The following is a 21,530-nucleotide window of genomic DNA, read 5'->3' as shown; positions in this document are numbered from 1 at the left end:
TGCCTACAGGGCTGTACCACATCCCAGATTAGGGTTTTTGCCGTTTGAAACACGAGGTTAAAGGGCCAGTACAGTTGGTGAAGCAGCAATGGGAGGGGTTTACGCCTTCTCCAGAGACTAACATTCTGAACTTTGTAAGCAACCTACAAAGCACCCTCTGACACTCTTTAGCCCTTGCTAAAGAAAATCTAAAGGATACTCAAAAAGAACAAAAGGCCTGGTATGATAGACATACCAGGGAGCGTTCCTTCAAGGTAGGAGACCAGGTTATGGTCTTGAAGGCTCAACAGGCCCATAAAATGGAAGGGCCATTCAAGGTCCAAGAGCGCCTGGGAGCTGTTAACTACCTCATAGCATTTTCCCATTCCTCCCTAAAGCCCAGAGTGTACCATGTTAATTCTCTCAAGCCATTTTATTCCAGAGACTTACAGGTTTGTCAGTTTACAGCCCAGGGAGGAGATGACGCTGAGTTGCCTGAAGGTGTCTACTATGAAGGACAAAGTGATGGTGCCGTGGAAGAGGTGAACCTCTCAACCACCCTGGAACGTCTGCAGCGGCAACAAATCAAGGAGCTGTGCACTAGCTTCGCCCCATTGTTCTCAGCTACCCCAGGACGGACTGAACGGGCATACCACTCCATTGACACAGGTAATGCTCACCCAGTTAGAACCCCACCCTACTGGGTATCTCCTCATGCCCAAGCTGCTATAGAACGGGAGATCCAGAACATGCTACAGATGGGTATAATCCGCTCATCTACCAGTGCATGGGCTCTCCAGTGGTTCTGGTACCCAAACCAGATGGGGAAATACGCTTTTGCGTGGACTACCGTAAACTACATGTGATAACTCATCCAGACAACTATACATTGCCACGCACCGATGAGCTATTGGAAAAGTTGGGATGTGCCAAATTCATATCTACAATAGCCTTAACCAAGGGGTACTGGCAAGTACCGCTAGATGAACCTGCCAAGGAACGGTCAGCATTCATCACCCACGCAGGGGTGTATGAATTTAATGTGCTTCCTTTCGGGCTGCGAAATGCACCCGCCACCTTCCAGAGGCTGGGAGATGGTCTATAGCAGGATTGGGAGAATATGCAGTTGCCTACCTCGATGATGTGGATGTTGTTTCTGATTCAGGCCCAAACACGTAGAACACCTAGAAAAAGTCTTTGAGCGCATCAGGCAGGCAGGACTAACTGTTAAGGCCAAAAAGTGTCAAATAGGCCAAAACAGAGTAACTTACCTGGGACACCAGGTGGGTCAATGAACCAAAAACCCCCTACAGGCCAAGGTGGATGCTCTCCAAAAGTGGCCTGTCCCAAAGTCAAAGAAACAGGTCCAATCCTTCTTAGGCTTGGCTGGGTATTACAGGCGATTTGTACCACACTACAGCCAAATCGCTGACCCACTGACCGACCTGACCAAAAAGACCGAGCTGAATGCAGTTAAGTGGACTAATGAGTGTCAAAAGGCCTTTACCCAACTTAAAGCGATGCTCATGTCTGACCCTGTGCTCAGGGCCCCGGACTTTGACAAACCATTCCTAGTAACCACAGATGCATCTGAGTGTGGTATAGGAGCAGTTCTCATGCAGGAAGGACCGGATCAAAACTTCCATCCTGTTGTGTTTCTCAGCAAGAAACTGTCTGAGAGGGAAAGACACTGGTCAGTCAGTGAAAAGGAATGCTACACCATGCTGCTCTAAAGTGGCTTCATACTGCCAAGGGAAACAACAAAAAACTGCTTTGATGGAGTTTAGCTCTCCAAGATTTTGATTTTAAAATTCAACACATTTCAGGAGCTTCTAACAAAGTAGCTGATGCACTCTCTCGTGAAAGTTTCCCATAATCCACTGGTTAAAAATTGTCCTTAAAATGTAGAAGGTCTTGTAGTTTACATGCTTAGTAGTATATGTAAAGGTGCATGTGTTGTATTAATCTGGTTATTCTAAAGTTCTAGGAAGAAATCACCTCCAGTGAGGTTCCCCACTGTCTGCGATTTGGGGGGCATGTCATAAACAGATAGTTAAGGGTTAATGTCTCTTTTACCTGTAAAGGGTTAACAAACAGTGAACCTGCAACACCTGACCAGAGGACCAATCAAGTGACAAAATACTTTAAAATCTCGGTGGAGGGAAGCCTTTGTTTGTGTTTTTTGGGTTTTGCTTTGTTCTCTCTGGGTCCTGAAGGGGACCAGACGTGTAACCAGGTTTCTTGTCAATCTCCCTGCTACAGTCTCTTATATATTCAAAATAGTGAGTATTAAGTAGAAAAGGCAGTTATAGTCTTTTGATTGTTTTCTGTATTTGCAAATGTATATTTTGCTGGAAGTATTTTAAATTGTAATTTTGCTGGGAGGAGGCTTCTCTCTAGTGTCTATAAGCTGAAAGACCCTGTAACTTTTACCATCTAAATTACAGAGACAATTTTTACTTTTTTTCTTTCTTTTTATTGAAAGTTTTGCTTTTTAAGACCTGTCTGATTTTTCCCCCTTGTTGAGGCTCAAGGGAATTGAGTCTGTACATACCAGGGAATTGGTGGGAGACAGGGAGAGAGAAGGGGCGGGAAAGGTGGAATCCCTTTGTTTTAGATTCATGGCGCTTGAATCTGTCTATCTCTCCAGGATAGCCCAGGGAGGGAAAGCCTGGGAGGGGGAAAGAAGGGGGATTAAAAACCTGATTTCTCTGTGTTGTGATTCAAGGAGTTTGAATCACGGTGATCTCCTAGTGTACCCAGGACAGGAAAGATCTGGGAGGAAGAAAGGAGGGGGAGGGGAAATGGTTTATTCCTCTTTGTTGTGAGACTCAAGGAATTTGGGTCTTGGGGTCCCCAGGGAAGGCTTTTGGGGGGAACAGAGTGCCCCCAAACACTATATTTTCGGGCGGTGGCAGCTTATCAGATCTAAGCTGGTAATTACACTTAGAGGAATTCATGCTGGTACCCCATCTTTTGGACTCTAAGGTTCAAATTGGGGAATTATACCATGACAGGGACCCGTTCCAAACCCCTAATCATTTTAGTTGCCCTTCTCTGAACCTTTTCTAGTGCCAGTATGTCTTTTTTGAGATGAGGAGACTACATCTGTATGCAGTATTCAAGATGTGGGTGTACCATTGTTTTATATAAGGGCAATAAGATATTCTCCATCTTATTCTCTATCCCCTTTTAAATGATTCCTAACACCCTGTTTTTTTTTTTGGCCACCTCTGCACATTGCATGGACTTCTTCAGAGAACTATCCATGATGACTCCAAGATCTTTTTCCTAAGTAGTTGTAGCTAAATTAGCCCCCCATCATATTGTGTGTATAGTTGGGGTTATTTTTTTCAATTGTGCATTACTTTACATTTATCCACATTAAATTTCATTTGCCATTTTGTTGCCCAATCACTTAGTTTTGTGAGATCTTTTTGAAGTCCTTCACAGCCTGCTTTGGTCTTAACTATCTTGAGCAGTTTAGTATCATCTGCAAAGTTTGCCACCTCACTTTTTACCCTTTTCTCCAGATCATTTATGAATAAGTTGAATAGGATTGGTCCTAGGACTGACCCCTGGGGAACACCACTAGTTACCTCTCTCCATTCTGAGAATTTGCCATTTATTCCTATCCTTTGTTCCCTGTCTTTTAACCAGTTCTCAACCCATGAAAGGACCTTCTCTTTTATCCAATGAGAGTTTAATTTACGTAAAAGCTTTTGGTGAGGGACCTTGTCAAAGGCTTTTTTGGAAATCTAAGTACACTATGTCCACTGGATCCCCCTTCTCCACATGTTTGTTGATCCCTTCAAAGAACTCTAATAGATTAGTAAGACACGATTTCCCTTTACAGAAACCACGTTGACTTTTTGCCCAACAATTTATGTTCTTCTAGGTGTCTGACAATTTTATTCTTTACTACTGTTTCAACTAATTTACCCTGTACTGACATTAGACTTGCCGGTTTGTAAGGAGGGATCACCCCTAGAGCCCTTTTTAAATATTGCCGTTACATTAGCTATCTTCCAGTCACTGGGTACAGAAGCCGATTTAAAGGACAGGTTACAAACGCTACTTAATAGTTCCGCAACTTCACATTTGAGTTATTTCAGAACTCTTGGGTGAATGCCATCTGGTCCTGGTGACTTGTTAATGTTGAGTTTATCAATTAATTCCAAAACCTCCTCTAGTGACACTTCAGTCTGTGACAGTTCCTCAGATTTGTGACCTAGAAACGCCGGCTCAGGTTTGGGAATCTCCAAACCTGCAGATTGGTTCTTTTTTTCTTATTAGCAAATCTCTAATCTTTGTAAACCTATTGGAGAAACTGCTATCAGCTCCTGGACAACAAAATAAAACACATTTGGCATGGTATCAAGCCCTTAGAGGCTTTGATTTCCCTGAAAACCCAACCTGGCATACATGGGTGATCTATAAATAAACTGTGGAAGCGAAGCATTAATTGAGGATGCTGTTTATAAAACTGCGCATAAAACTTTACAGTGTATAACAACCTGTGACGGACACAAATGTCCACAGTTTACAGGTAGTTTATTTCATCATGAATTTATTTGTTTTTTTTACAGCATGTAAATATGTCCCCCTCTTTCTGTCAATTGATAAAACAATGACATATATCCAAAGCTTTTGGAAAAAGATTTGTGGAACATTGAACAACATAATATTGATTATTTTCATTTTTTGCTTTAAGATGGATCCCAAACTTTCTCTTTAGGTGGATTTCTGGGCAAATGGATTGAAGCACTGATGAAAAAAATGCATTACATTTATTATAATCACTAATAGATGTATTCTCCAATGTTGGAGTTAGGCACATTGTCCAACCATAGAGCAATTGTTTCTGTTAATTAAATACTTTCTACTAATGGCACAGTTTACTGGATATTTTGACTAAGGCAGCAATGTCTTCAAAATAAATGGTTCCCAGTTTAGCTATCATTTAGCTAGAAAAACCTGACCAACTGCATTATGAGTTGGAAGATTATCTGCTGTATTCCAATTACTCAGAACTGGACTGTGTGGGCAAGAGTTTCAAAATTGATTTGTGATTCTGGGTATCCAACTTGGCACACCTTAAATGGGCCAATATTTTTGGAAAGTAGAGCAATTACCGGCTGATAAACAAGCCCCTTTAAGGTGTCTCAAGGTGAACACCCAAAATCACTAGGCAGTCTTAAAAATCTTGACCTGGAAAACTCTCTTAGGATACTGCATTTGGTATAGTCTGAACTTATATACTTCCTTTTGGTATTTATGGAATTTTTTCTTTGTATTTTGTTTTTGCATCAACACTTGTAAAAGGCTTATTAAAAATCAGCGTATAACTTTCCCTATTATCCATCATGAGGCCTCACATGTATTCCAATAAAACAGATTTAAAGCCAGCTCAGTGCATTAGCTGAAATAAATCCCAGGTTGAGAACATCCTTTATTATCCATAGGATCAATTAGATGGTGCAGATTAGACTATATATTTAAGGAAACAATTTTATTACCAGTATCTACACAGTAGGAGAGGAAAGATAACAGAAAAGAAACAAGGTCTGTTATGTTTTCTGGGACCAAGAGAGCTTCAAAAACAGATATCTAATTGAAAGAGATTTTACCTAATGAATAATCAGTTAAATATAACACTGTATCTCCAGAATAGACCAGACTCCATAAATCCTTTACCATATATAAGGTTAGGGTGAATGATGGTATGAGTTATCTACTTGCCCAAGGGAAGGACAGACTAAGCCACCAGGGCTAGTATACTTGTGGCATGGAGGTGTTAATGATTGTGAGAGTGTTCGTGACAAATCTCAATCACAGCTCAGTGATAAATCAAGTTAAAAGAAATGTTGAAAGACTCTTAAAACCAATCAAATAAGCAAAGTTCCCTAAGAATGACAGGAAGTTTAAAATAAATAGGCTTAACATGAGACATAAGTTAGGAGATTTTTAAGGCCTGGTTAGTTTATACATTGTGAAGAGTTCATAAAATGTTACGAAACTAGTGTACAAAGAGGGTCTAGCTGATGTTGCATTGATCACTGCAAGTTTCATAGTTCAAGCACAAGTCTTCCCTTGCAAACATACACTTTTTTTCTGTTATTACCTTACAACTGTGTCAGGACTTTCTGTATCAGCACAGTGTGAACTCGTCAGTGGATAAGCTTGTTATTGATAATCTTGTTTACTTTACTACCTCTCTGCAGAATAATTACATTATGGTCCTCTCAAGGGCTTATCACCTTGAATCATCCAGTACCTGAATTGTTTATATAGATAACATGGTGAGCCTAGCCACACTATATTTCTTCTTTCTTTGTTCTGAAGATAGTTGTATAGAGATGTCTAACAATTACCTAAAAATCCTAGAATACCTTCTAGATGCATTATACATTTAAACAAAGATAACATCAGATTAAAAAAACTAAATTGGGATCAATTTAAGAAAAATATAACAAAAAATAATAGATATTGGGAATATAAGAAATAACACTTTAAAGCATATAGGTAACCTTTCCCATGAGAAATAAGATACTGACAGAAATTATCTTCCAGATTATAAATTTCTTAGACCTACTGCAAGTTAAACAAAACTACACTGCTCGTTTACAATGGGCACATATACTTACATTTCTTTTGAGAAATGAAGATCAAATTTTCCATCTGCCTTTTCAATAAGTAAGGGGGATATTTCCCTCTTTATATTATGAGAAGAGGAGGAAATAATTTGGCTTGTCTGAATGATGTGCAACCTAGGCCATAAGAGGAACTGGCTACTGGGACTTACTGAATAGGGGGGTGGCTCCAGGCACTAGCATGCCAATCGCATGGGCGGCAAGCTATGGGGGGTGCTCTGCTGGTCGCTGCGAGGCTGGCAGGCAGATTGCCTTCGGCGGTATGCCTGCGGAGGGTCCGCTGGTCCTGGGGCTTGGGCGGACCTCCCGCAGGAGTGCCGCTGAATCTGCGGGACCGGGGACCTCCCGCAGGCAAGCCGCCAAAGGCAGCCTGCCTGCCGTGCTTGGGGTGGCAAAATATCCAGAACCGCCCCTGTTACTGAACCACTGATAATTTTTTTTTTTGGTGTGGGGGGGGAACATGGACAACAGGGGAGGAACCAGAAGAATGCAGGGAAGCAAGTATAATACCAATTTACAAACAGGAAAAGAAGTGTGAACCTGTAAATTACTGTGCTATAAATCTAACGTCCTTCCCTAGTAAAACAACAGTATGAATATGAAAATAAAAAAGATCACTTAACATCTAGAAGATAAAGTCACCAGAAGCAATAAGCAATCGGTAGCTTGGGTTTATAAATAATTTATGGAATAGTCTCCCAAAAGAGAAACCTCCCTCTGTTGGGAATTTCAAAACTAGTTTGTACAAAACACTAGAAAATACATCATATGAAATCCTTTTTTTGGCAGGGAGGTGAACTAGATGTTAAGTACGTTCTATCTCTATGATTACACTTCAGACACATATGGTAAATTAAAGGATTTTTAAATTTGATTATTATACATTTTACACCCCTAACTTTTAATCAAAACTAGAAGCTAAATTATAACCTAGCCATCTTATTTTCTATCCATTACAAAGTAAACTTAATTAAGAGCTGAGCGCTTCTCTCAAGCACTTATTGATTCTCATGAACAGATCGCTTGTGTACCTGTCTTTACGAAACTTCACCATTCACATGTCTAGTCCTCTGAGTCCACAAAGAACCTAATATATTTTGGATACTATCACAATATTAATGAATAAAAGAATAATGTCTATGCCACAGTTTAATTGTGCGATAAAATACTCTGTTTTCTGGGACATTGCCAAGAGCAATTTCCTATAGGTGAATATCTGAGTTCTTATGTACAGATTAAGTTTATTCTGTTAGAACAATTTACCATTGTGGCAGACAAACTATGAAATGTGAGCAAAAACAATGACATTTTTATATTGGAGTAAGGTATCCCAATGTACAAATGAAGCTAAAATTGAGTGGACTACCTTGTAATGTAAAATATTTCAGGGAAAGGTTCTGATCACAGCCACACCAAATTAATTCATGAGTAAATTCCTTGACTTTAATTTCCAGTTTTATACTGCTGTAAATGAAGACAGAATCTAACCCTTAGCAGTCTCTGGTAATACTTATTTTAAAATACCGAGTCAAATTTGTTTACACTCAAGAACTGCACTGAATTTAGTGGGATTGAATAGGCCCAGCTGAGGGCAGAATTCATCCCTAATACCACATGACTGAAGTCAGTGTAATTATACAATGATTGAATTTGGTTCAATATATTGAGGGCCTGATTTTCCTCTCTTTCACATTTATTTAACTCAGAAGTAACTTAACTGAAATCTTTCTAGGTAGTCTAGTGTAACCTGATATATATAAGAGGAGAATAATGTCAACTGTTTTTTCATTAACAGGTGGACTTAGAATACTACTTTCACAGAATGTAGACAAGAGTCTGCCTTCAGATGTACATTGCACATCAATGGAATTCCATGTGGATATTGGAAGGTGGAATTTGGCCCTGTTTTATTTTTTTTCCAACACAGTCTTTTATGACTCGTGGATATTAATTTGTATTACCAAGAATCCATTAATTCTTCACTCCCATCTGTAAATATTCCAATTAAGTATCAATGTCAGCAGACCATGTGCAAGATAGGTGTGAAGTGTTATTTTGAATTTCAAGAGGATCCCCATGCACAAAGTTTAACATACTGTGCAAATGAAAATGTTCAAGTATTTTGATTTGGTATTCATTTCATTTTCTCCAGAGATTTTTTTTTAAATCAGTCATTTTTGGTCCCATATCTGATAATTGAATATTTATACTTCTACTGTAGAGTATTTCAGTAGGTGACTTTCCACATTGCAGTAATGTTGCTCTATAGCTGAGTAGTGCTAAATACAGATTTTCTCTTGCATCCATTGCTTTTTTGAGCAATTTCTTCACTATGCATGCTCTACATTCGGCTAATCCATTATCCTGAGGCTATTTGAGGCTACATGTCTCATGATGAAAGTTGTACATTATAGCAAATTCCAGGAATTCCCCATTTTTGAACTATGTTATGTTGTCATCTGTTACTGTTCTTTGAATTCCAGGACATGCAAATACAGATTTAATGGGCCTAACAACTGTTGCTGCAGTGATATCTTCAAGTGTGACTACTTCTGGGAAATTGATTAATTAGTCCAGTATAATAACTAGGTGATCATGTCTTTCAAATTGAACATGCCAATTTCAATTTTGTCCCTTGGAACTGTGAGTAGTTTATGTGGTATTGTTTTTTTCTGTTGGAAATCTCCATACTGATATGTACCACACATGCTCACCATTTCTTTGATGCCTCTAGTCATCTGTGGCCAGAATACAACTTCTCTAGCTCTCCTTTTGATTTGGTCATTCCCAGGAGCCCTTCATGTACTTATTAATTTTCCTTCTTATCACTGTAAGAACCATGATCTACGTTTCCTTCAAGAGCATTTCTAAGATCACTGATAGCTCATCTTATAATGGGAATACGTGGGTGGGAAATGTTGATTTTTCCCTCTTTTTCTTATCACTGCTTGCATCATTTCATCTTTAGGTGTTTCTGTCTCCAATTCATCACATATGCCTGGAGATAACAGCATATGACTCATCATGTTCACATGTATGTTTAATGCTAGTTGCAGGTCATGTGACTGTGTATTGTCAGAAGAAGCATATGCTCTTGAGTATGTGTCTGCCATTAATAGGTGGCATCCAGGTTGGAACTCCAGGGTTACATCATACTTTCATATTTTCTGCAATCAGTGGCCTGTGCTCAGCTTCTGCTTTGAAGCTATGACCATAAAGTCATGACATTTGGTATATCCATATGCCAGCTCTAATGTCTGTTTTTGTTTGTTTGTTTTTTAATTTGTGCATAAATATTCTCTGCGGCTGTAACAACCCTAGTTGTGTACGCCACCAATCAGGTTCCCTGACACTGTAAAAGTACTGCTCTCAGTCTTCCTTCTGAGGCCTCCAGGGCAGTGTGATGTCTTTCAGTGGGTCAAAAAATTGTAGCCCTGGACCTTATATCAGAATTTGCTTTAAATCACCAAACTCTAATTTATGCTCTGGCATCCATGTCCAGTCAGTAGCCACGTGGAGGAGAGGTTTTAGGTGAGTTGTACCAGCTATATAGTTAGGTATGATTTGCTGATGTAATTCAATATTCCAAGAAGCCTTTTAATTCCCTTTTTGATCTTCCTGTCTTGGTATGTTCAGTATTTCTTGACTCTTTGACACAGCAGCAAGGTTCCATGGCAAGTCAGTTTCTCTCACAAATGTGATATTTCTGTTGTTTGAAGATATCTTTTGGCTTTATTCAGTTTAAGGATATTAGCTTTTGCAATTTCCAGTTCTCCTCTCAGTTTTTCCTGATGTTCAGTAGCTCCGCTGCCCCAAATTATGTCATAATCAATGTACACTTTCATGCCATCTAGACCCTTTAGCACAGAAATACTTCGGGAGGCAAACACATTCCAAGCAGTTTTAGGAAATGGTATTGGACAAACGGGGTGTCTTGAAAGTGCAGATCTTGGAGCTCTCAATGTTCCAGGGGAATCTGCCAAAATCCAGGCCACACATCTCATTTGTTGAAGTATTTGGCTCCTAACAGCTCACTTCTTGTGGGTTGCTGGAAGTGTTTTCTTTTTATGCTTTTGTTGAGTGCCTTACACAGCCATAGTCCTTCACCGTTTTTCCTCTGCAATTACTGAGTGAACCCAATCTTTTGGGTCTTCTGTTCTCTAAATGATACCACTTGCTGTCATGTTTTGCAGCTCTTTTTCTACCCTCTTTCTTAAGGCTTGTATAATTTTTTTGTGTAGCATATGCCATAGGTTCTGTGTTTTCACTTAATCATAATGTTTATGTTACTGGGAGGCACCCATTTCCTGTGAATAGGTCTTCATATGATGTTATTAATACTTCCATATCTGGTTCTATGTTGTCTTTCTGTCTCGCTATGGTGTACGCTGACTTAATGAGACCAAGCACCTCATATGTGTAGACCCAAGACTGTTTGCTTGTCTTTCTGTACCACCACAAACTCTTTGCTTATCGTTTTCCTTTTGTACTCTTCCATCTCAGGAACTGTCCCTCGATTATAGTATTTCAAAGACATTTTTGACTCTTCCTCTTTTATGTGCTTCTTCCAATCTCTGTTATAACATCTACTTGTGCCCCCATGTCTATTTTGTATGTCATGTAAGTGCCATTTGTGCACAATTTTAATTAGCCAATCTTGATTTTCTGCCTTCTCCTTTATTGGATTTAAGAACAGCTCTTCACCTGAGGAATCCCATTCTGTGCTTCATACATTCACTTTCCTGCTTCTCTGCATAGTTCAGCGTAATGGTTGGGTTTATTACATTTTTCACATATTTGCCTGAGTGCTGCACATTTCCTATACTCATGCTGGTTGCCACATTGCTGGCAATTGTTTCCTGCTTTTTATGTTTCTGTACTTGGCCAATGTAATTTCTGTTAACTTTTCCCTTGCTGGTTTAGCTATAGTATTCACAATAATGTGTTCTGTACATTTTTTCAAGGCTTTTTATTTATTTTCTATTTGTTCTGCTGCTTGGCATATACATATTGCCCTTTCTAGCATCAACTCCATCTCCCTTAGCAATCATTCAGACTGGTTTATTGTTACTCCAGGACAATCTGGTCTTTAATGAGAGTCTTTTACTATTCCATATTTACAGGACTGACTTTTTATTTTTTTAAATCTCTGACAAACTCTTCTATTGTTTTCCCTGCATTCTGTGTTCTCATCCTGAACATATATCTTTCAAAATGTAACTTTTTCTCTAGGGATATAGTGCTCCTCAATATATTAATTATATCTGCAAAGCTTTCCTCTTTCTCTCTTCCTTCCCCTCAGTCTTTGTGAAATGCATTGTACCCATCTAGGGTGTCTGTGCCTGCCACTGTTAAGAGCGGAGCAATCTTTCACTCACCCTCCAGTTTATTTGTCCTTTTGGCATTTATATACAGCTCAAATTGTTGTTTGAACTGTTTCTGGGCACATTAAACATTTCCCCTCATTCTCAGGGCTTGGTGGTGGGATGGGGTGGAGGGGAGTTATGTGCAGTTGCACCAGCTCTGTAACAGCAAATTCAATGTCACCTCTCACTGGGTCTTCCAGCACACCGTACCTGCCACTCTTCATACCATGTAGTACCTTACTGATAAGTAGACTGGATCCAATATAAACCTTTTGTTGTGAACAGATAACTATAGCAATGAAATAACAGAATGTCCTACTGTTCTGTGTAACTGTAGCTTGCAACTCCCCTGGGCTGGGCTTGAATCATAGAAATGTAGGGCTGGAAGGGCCCTTGAGAAGTTATCTGTCCAGTCCCCTGAACTGTGGCAGGACCAAGTAAACCTAGACCACTTCCGACAAGTGTTTGTCCAAATTATTTTTAAAAGTTTCAGTGATCGTTAAGTAGGAAAAATCAAATGCACAACTACAAAATGGAGATAAAACTGCGGAAAAGTATCTGAGAGTTATAATGGACCACAGATGGAAGATGAGTCAGCTTCTTTGTTTCTGACCCCATCAGTAAGTCACCCAAAAACTGCCTCTAGACACATCACCTTCATATTGTGTGCATAACAAAATTCATGTGGTGGAGGTGGGGCCAAGGTTCAGAGTGTGGGACAGGGCTCAGGGCTGGGCCAGAGGATTGGGGTGCAGAGGTGTGAGGGCTGGGGATGTGGGCTCTGGGGTGGGGCCGGGGATGACGGGTTTGGGGTACAGAAGTGTGCTCAGGGGCTACGGCAGGGAGAGAAAAGACTCCCCCATGTCTCTTTCCCTGCAGCAGCACCTGGGCTGGTGGGAAGAGGTGCCTCTCTGCACCGCGGCAGCTCTGGGGCTGGAGGATAGGTACCCCTCCCCTAGCTGCGGCAGGTCCCTGGGGTGGGTTCCTTGAGCACCTGCATGGCCCTACATAGGCTGCTGCATGACCATGCAGCTTACAGGGAACTTAGACTAAAGTTCAAGTCTTTTATTATTTTTAAGTGATAACACTCAACTCCTGTAATGCTATTCATCAGGCATCAAACAGCTATATCCCTCCTGGTAATGTGATATCACTTAGTGCTGTCAAGGCTTAGTTAGTGGCAGTGTCTATTTTTTAAATATGAAAAAGGCTTAGCTCTAAATTAATAGAATCTTTTTTGACTACTTTTCTCCAGTCTGATTACCAAATTACATATAAATGGTATTACATGCTCCTGGTCCCTTCTCAGCAGATGCACTAAAGAAGGTTGCTATCTATTTGTTTTAACTGTTGTGCCCACCTTCTCTACAGTTTATTATAACTACTGAACCTCTGGCTATTGCTGTGAGGAGCAGAAATCTGCTGCAGGGTATTAATAGTGGTAAAAGATGCTGTAAGATTTAACCTTATGCTGAACACACTTTCTAATTTATCTTGAAAACAATATCCTTCAGATGCCTTTCACCTGAGGATGATTTCTCAGTCTTTCCAAGTTGCAATATAATATGACAAAAATATGAAATAGTACCACTCAATACCACTCAAGTCTGTTTACTTCCTTAATATAAGATGGGCATCAGATGGAAGAAAATATCTGTGTGTCACTTACAATAGCCCCATCCAGCACAGCTAAATTACGTGAAAAACATCCACAAGGCTTTTAGTGTCAAGTTTTTCCTAAACTTGGTAGGAGGTTTTAAACTATTATATTAGTTTTAGTGTATAATTCTAAGCATATAACATTCTAAGCAGACTCCACTTATAATCAGCCATAAAATTCTTTACTTGCTTAATAACCTTTTACAGTATAAAGGCCACATCTTCAGATGCTGTAACTCAATATAAGTCTGTTCCTTAACCCTAAATCTGTTCACTTAAGTGGAAGCATGCTGATTTGCACGGAAGGACTGGGAATTTTTGTCTCAGTGGCATTGCCCTCCCACCATTACTGGAACATTTTGGGCTGCAGGGTTTTGTAAGTGATACCAGCTTGGCTGGCACCACCTATCAGTGGTCGGTCTGCTTTTTCACAGAATTTGGGTCAGAAATTTAAACCAGGGCCCATCTTAATTCTCCACGCTATGGTTGCTACTAACAACCAAAGACAGACCCCGCCAATGGCAGCAGAGCTCCATAGAGTTACCATGGAGAAAGGGGCAGTGAAGCCTATGAAAAAACAACCATCATACAGCCAGTTTCTGCCTCTGTGGCTCCTCAGTATCTATGCAGTTGGGAGTTGCTCTGTGGAAAATTACCACAAGGCAAAGATCTCATATTACGAAGATGTTTTGTAGGAAAATTAGTCAGAACGATGTAACATATTCCTGCCCCCCTTATATGGGGTTCTCCACAGGAAGGGGAAATATGGATCATAGTTTATTTCAGGAATAGTGAAATTCGAATGGAGTCTACATAGGTAGCTGGAGTATTGTGTCTTTGTTTCTTCCCTCCCTTTCTTGAGTCTTCTTAGATGTGCCAGAAAATGCACATTACTTAAATAAAACTAATGAAACCCACAATGCTCTAAAATTAGCCCTTCCTCTAGGACTTGCTAACATTCTTCATCTGCATTACACAAGATTTCTTTCTTGTTTGATGGGCTATTTAGGTACAGGGGTGTACAAAATGAAAATATTTGCTATTACATTCTACCAGGATACAGACACGTGAAAACAATGCTTACAGCCTTCCAGTAGTTTCATTAAGATTAAACACCAAATACATTCTTACACATTTAACAATCACTTTGAGCTACACTAATATACAAGTGAATTAGCCTGGCTTCCATCTGTGAGTTTGTCAGTTCTCATCTGACACCTAGTCTGCCAGTGTCCTAGATGTAAAAACAGGTTACAAATGAGTTTTGTTTTGAATGTTAGGATTTATTCACAGGTTGAAATGGAATCCAGGCAGACTGAAGGTGAAACAATCATTTGCATAAGACACTATGATAAGTCCTTAGCTGGTATAAATCTGCATAGCTCCATTGACTGAAGTAGAGATATACCAGTTTAAGCTCTCTTTCTTTATTGGGGTGATTTTAAAAGGTTTGATGCCAGCAATTCTAGTTCTGCTGAACAGCACACAGTATAATTCACTCCAAAATAGATTTTTTTAGATGCATTTCTTTTGTCAATATGTTATAATAATAAGCCTTTTTTTAGAAGCCCTAATAGCAGAAACCCACACATAATTTAACATGTGAAGCCTTATTCATACAAGTAGTGCACTTACTATATTAAAATGGTCTTTTAAGACATTACTCAATTAAAAAAATTGAAGGTAGAAAGAAACATATCTCCAGCACTTTAATTTAATTGTAACACAAAATGCTATATTAACTGCTGATCCTCTGAGAAACACAGAACCAGAAGAAAATATTGCCACTCAATAAAAACCTTGGCAACTTCCCACTAAGTCCTGAAACACAATACATACTCAAACAATCACTAATTTATTGGATCGTTAGATAAAAAGCCAGAGTGATTTGAAGAGAGTGGCACTTATTCTTTTTCAAGCTGAAACATTTTGTGGTGTAATAAAGCAGCGGCAAATAATTCCAGCTAATAAGAATCTGGTAAATTTTCCTGCTTTCACCTCATATATTGTGAAGGGAAGTTCTCTTTCTCTTCTTGATGGTGAAACTACATTGATCCAAACAATTCTACTTTTCTACTCTTCTTTCAAAATCTTGTGTAAATGAGACCAAAGTCTCCCCCCCCCGTGGAAGTGAGAAAGTTCCTCCAAAATAAAATAAAATAAAAAAATCTGCACACATGAATTCAAAAAAGCCTTGTGTATTCAGTGGTATTTGCAATGTCCTTTCAGTTTGTATTCTGTGTACTTTTGCATGGATGATTTCTTTGGTTCATAAAAAAGAAATAATCTTACGAGCTAAACAGCCAACTTCTCAAGCCAAGAGCTGTCAGAGACTTGTATCTTCTGCGATTGGACACAGAGGGGGAGACACAGCACCTACTGATTAATGTATTACACATACTTACGTGTGTGTCAAATCAGTCTGTGTCATTATCCAGATATTTCTTTAATCTTCTTCCTATTTAGAAGAGGTTGAGGCTCTGTCTATATTACAGAAATTCATATTGGTGTAACTACACAGAAGGGGCTATTCCAGTACAAACCCCCATTGTAAACATGCTGTGCTGGTCCAAAGCAGAGCTTGTACTGGGCCAGCTTACTTGTGGTTTCCCAACACACTACATTCACCAAGCCAGTTCTCTTTCTGCAGTTGCATAGATTTATAGGAAAGAATCCCAATCATCATCTAGCCTGACTTGTATACCACAGCACTTATAATTTCTGAACCCCCAGGGATTGTGGGTCACATGGTTTGATGCTTAAATTGCTAGTCATGATCATAAGTGTGTATATGCAGATTTTACAGGAACATGCATATAGGGTGTTCTGATAAAACCCAGTATGGATCTAATCAGGTCCCTGAATACTACACTGTGCCATGGGAGGTAGATAGCTTCAAATGGAGCAAAGAGCTGGCAAAGGTGGCAGCACTCCAACTTGAGTCAGGAAGTGCTACTGCCTCTGCTTATTGCTCGTCACTGTCATGCCCTTGCTTTCATGCTGGCTAATCTCTCAGCTCAGTTTCATTTGAATGTGCTATCCTCTGTCCCTTGCATTGCTGCCTTCTGTTCCAGTACTCACCTGGTGAGGGCCCCATTCCTTGTGTCCCAGATGCTTTCTCCTACCAGGAGGGTGGGGGTGCTGAGAGCCATTGAATCAAACTGTAAAACCCTGTATATAAGGGAAACCACTTCAAGCCAGGGGGTGCTACAGCACCACTGCACCCCTAGTTTTAACATCGATGCCTCCTACCTCTTCTCGTGAGTGTTATTCCACTAGGGGAGCGGAGATAACCTCTGCTCTGACACTAGGAAGATGACCCTGAAGATTCTCTCCAAAACAGACACTCTGACAAACCAAAAATCATCTAATTGGGGAAAAGGTTGTTACATTATAGAAGTGTATTTGTTTTCATGGGTTCGCTTTATGCTGTTTTTGCTGGAGTTTTACACGTAACAAAAACCAAACACAACTAGATATTGTAATAATAGGAAGGGAGAAATAGATAGATAACGAGATGGTTCTGGGAGGGAGTGAAAAGGCTTGAAATATGAAAATTTCTCTGGTCTTTACAATGCATTGCACAGGCCAGATCCTCAGTTGGTGCCAATTAGCATAGCTCTGTTGGTATCAGTGAAGCTTTGTCAGTTTACACTAGCTGAAGATCTCATTCTGTATTTAACATAACAAGAGATATTAGAGCACACAGGTCCCATTTGAAGCCAAAGTCATTTTCAACATCCACATTTTATCACCATTATGGAGTGGAACTAGGGTGACCAGATGTCCCAGTTTTAAGGGACCAGTCCTGATACTAGGGGCTGTGTCTTACATAGGTGCCTGTTATTCCCTCTGTCTCGATTTTTCACACTTGCTGTCTGGTCACCCTAAATGCAACAGTATCTGAATTTACAGTTTTTAAGTCATGGCCACAACATTTCTAGCTAAAAGTACTAGACAGTTTCTGTCACGTTTTTTCCTCCCCAGAGAACAGTTGAATGGGGATTTGTTACACATTTAACTATTATTTTTAACATTTATTTTCTTTTTTAAGCAAGAAATAATATCCTGAGACATAAGATGAAAATGTTAAATTGCTTTTATTGACTTTCTTTCAATACTGGAGGTAGATATAGCAAAAACGTTTTCTTGTCAATAGAGTCTTTGAAAACTATACAACAACCAAAGCAATTCACACGTTGCCCTGACTTAGGTGAGTTGCACTATTTGGTAGTGAGCATGGGTTTGAAGGGAGTTAGATTTTCCATGCATAAAGATTTTGCAGAATCTAGCTTCAAAACAACAGAAAGAATGAGGAAACATGCCACATTTCTGGCCAGATTTAAGAGGTTATTTGGACTATCAAAATGCATAACATAGTGCATCTGATTCTCCATTGCTTTGTACCTCATGTAGTGATTTACAGCAGTGCTAAGTATGTTTAAAATGCTGCTAAATCAGAGTGCACCACAACTTTGCTTTCACTTAGCACAGGTGAAAATGACTACACAAAGTACGTGTTATATCCAAATTCGCATTATATCCAAATTCATGTTATTTCGGGTCATGTTATATCAGGGTAGAGGTGTACAAGGTAGTGGAGAACTAGCCCATGTGCTTTCTGGCAGCAAAAAAAAAAAGGAGAAATACAGGTCCATTAATGAGGAAACCCTTCATGTAGGAGAAATCCCCAGGAAGCATAAAGCTAACATAGTCAGTCATTTGACTCCCTAACCAAGACAAATGGGTTGTTCACAGGCATAGCTGGGCTGGGAGGAGGAGGAAGATGCTAGAGCCAATTGCCACTGTATCATAGCCCTGACTAGTAGAGCATAAACTACCTAGTCTAAATTAGGCCAATGCTGGTTGATGTACAACTGAACAGAAGAATGGACTGGAAAGTGGACTTTGGGACACCTCTCTTCCCACCCATTCTGGATCCAGCACTAGTCACAGCTCAAAGCCCCAGAATCTGGCCCATTGTTTTAACAGCATGTTAGAAAATGGAAAAACAATTTCACAAAGTTGAAGTTTTCAATTTGTTTTTATGTGAAAGCATCAAAATGGACATCGTTAAAATGATTTTGTGAACTTTGGATCAAATATATTCTCAGAGTGATCATATACAATTTTCATTTATAGAAAAACCAGTTTTCAGTAGATGGTTTAATCAAAATCTGGAGTTTGACAAAAATGTTGATGATTATTTTGATAATGTGTTTCATAAAAAAATGTTCATTAAAATTGTCACAAAAATAAATAAAAAGTATAATCTCCCCCCCACAACAGACTATTTTTTAACAAACATTTTCATTCAAAATGTTTTGACATCTTGGGTAGTGTTTACCTTGGGTCTGATTCTGCAGTCCCAATGCAGGCAAAACTACTTTCAGCATTATTTTTTAAGCCAAGAAAGACCTACAAGGTAGAGGAGATCCAATACCATACCGAATATGAGCTTTGCAATTTCTTCAGTATCATTTGTACAATTTGTTCATTGCTTCAAATTCAGTAATTTTGTATTATTATTAAATGACATCAGCGTTGTCTACTGCATTGCAAAGTCTGGTCAATGGAGAGAGACTCAGCAGCAAAAAAACAAAAGCTGCTTTAAGGGCTTGACCCTGCAAAATACAGGTTGGCCTCATCTCCCACCAAATTCAATGTGTGCTCAGCACATTGCAAGATCAAATGTTAAAAGAGTTGCTGAGACATGCTATAGTTACAGGGGCCTAAAATCTCCATTATAATACACTGTCTTGGCAATACATAAAACTTAATTTAAACAAAGTTATTGGTACATTTACTTTGGATGCCACTTTATTTAGACTTAGGGCATGGGAGGAGTAGCTCTTACATATGGAAGTAATTTAGAGAGAGAGAGTAACCTGGATTTTGTGTGTTTTGGGTTACTATGACTACAAACACACTTTTCTCCTACAAAGCTGTGGTTTCAGTTGTTGTCAGATGCTACCAGTGTGGTGCTCTCCTCTGTTCAATGTTGATATCAATCAGCTGCGTGCATGTGTTCCCTCTGTATGCTGTTCCAGATCTGCACAGATAGCTGACACAGTAGATCTCGAGAGAATCCCCAATGACCACAGAGTCTAGTAAGGTATGAAGGCACTTTGGCCAGGTTTATTGTCAAACGAAGCACAATGATAGTTCCCTCTAGATTTTACTCTACAGGACATACTACGAGTATGTGTCCCCAGCAATGGACTCAGCTCAGTCAGTGGACAAGGCTGGACAAAGACACTGCCCCAGGGATGCATTCTTATACACAGGTACAAACAAGTTACACATCACTCCTGACGTATTGAGGCGCAATCCTTCTATGTAGCAGAATACAACCCCTCTACGCAGTAAGGTGCCATCTCTCACCTTGTACATGTTGGTTCAAACAAAACAACTCTATCCATCATATTACCCTTTTGGCCCTGTCATTGGGATGGATCAGCTTGTTCCTTGTTATGTGTATGGAGTGTACAAGGATGAGAATGTTCTGATATCTGGTATCCAGTATCTTTTAGGTATGTCTCTGTTTGCAGCATCAGCCCTTTCCTTGCCAGCTTCTGCGAGCAGGGCCTGCCTTTGGCTCACAGCTTAACTTTGCTTTATGTTAGCAAAGTCTTGACCATTACTTTAGTTCAGCTCTTAGGTCTCATACCAGGCCTCTGATACCAAGGTTTATATCTCAAGGCCTCCTCTTACTACATCAGTAACTCTAGTTTTCAGAAAGTAGTCCTTTACAAATGGCTCAACTGAATACAGTACATTAATTAAATAACCCATATCTAAACATCTCTGAAATTTGGGGATATAAAATCTAGATCTGAAATGTGTGGACTCTCTTGCTGGGGAATAAAGCAGAATATTATGAATAAAAGAGTCTGAAGTCAGGCTAATTGTTCTAAATCAAACTGCATTTCTATGACACTATCTCTTTAAGAGACTAGGTGGGTGAGGATAAATCTTTTATTGAACCAGCTTCTACTAAGAAACAGAAGCTTTTGAGCTTACACAGCTTCTTCAGGTCATCTCTCAATAGCCATGCTACAATATCATGCTTCTTTGCAGGCTTATAGACCCACAATTTTATGGATAACAAGACTTATATATGTATAAAAAAACGCATAAATGGCACTGAAGAGTAGAGGCAGTGTGTAATATTGTGCAATGTCAGCTCAAGCTACAGGCTTATTGTAATGTTGTGCATGATGTACGTCTATTAATGTGAAGCTGTGCTACTAAATCTTCTTGCTTTGAAAGGGAAACAGTCTGACTGGATTCATCCTCAAATGCCCGAATACTTCTTTTAAGACTACCTTCCTTTCTCTCAATCTGTTCCTCCTCCCATTCTTTTTATCTCTTTATTTCCACTTATTTTCTTCTGCCCAACTCTCTTTCACTCCTGGTTGCATCTATTCATTCTTATCCCAGCTTTCTCTCTTAATTGTCCCTTCTTACACCTTGCTTACCCTGGACTCTCCAATCATGCATCTCACTTTAATTTTCTGTAGGACACTTTGCATAGTCTTATCTATTTATTGCCCTTAATATAAACCTAGAGCTACAGTAATGGCTAAAATTCTTTAGAACTCAAGTAATTCCAAAAAGTTTGCAGTGATGAAAGATACCCTATTTTAACATTTTCTAACTATCCGCCGTATGTTTAATTAGGATGATGGTTATACCCAGAATCAGGCCGAAGTCTGCACTGTATATGTATTTATGTGCAAAATTTGATATCAGCCCATAAAGATTTATGGGCTGGTATGCTGAATCCAGCACATACAACTTATTAACCCCAGTCTACAATTACCGACATGATTTCATGTCTGCTGTTGGTAGTTACAATCATGATTCTACT

This window comes from Gopherus flavomarginatus, chromosome 1 (assembly GCF_025201925.1).
Source record: "Gopherus flavomarginatus isolate rGopFla2 chromosome 1, rGopFla2.mat.asm, whole genome shotgun sequence".
Taxonomy (NCBI): domain Eukaryota; kingdom Metazoa; phylum Chordata; order Testudines; family Testudinidae; genus Gopherus; species Gopherus flavomarginatus.
The sequence above is the reverse complement of the archived record's forward strand: the minus strand, read 5'-3'. Positions refer to the sequence as shown.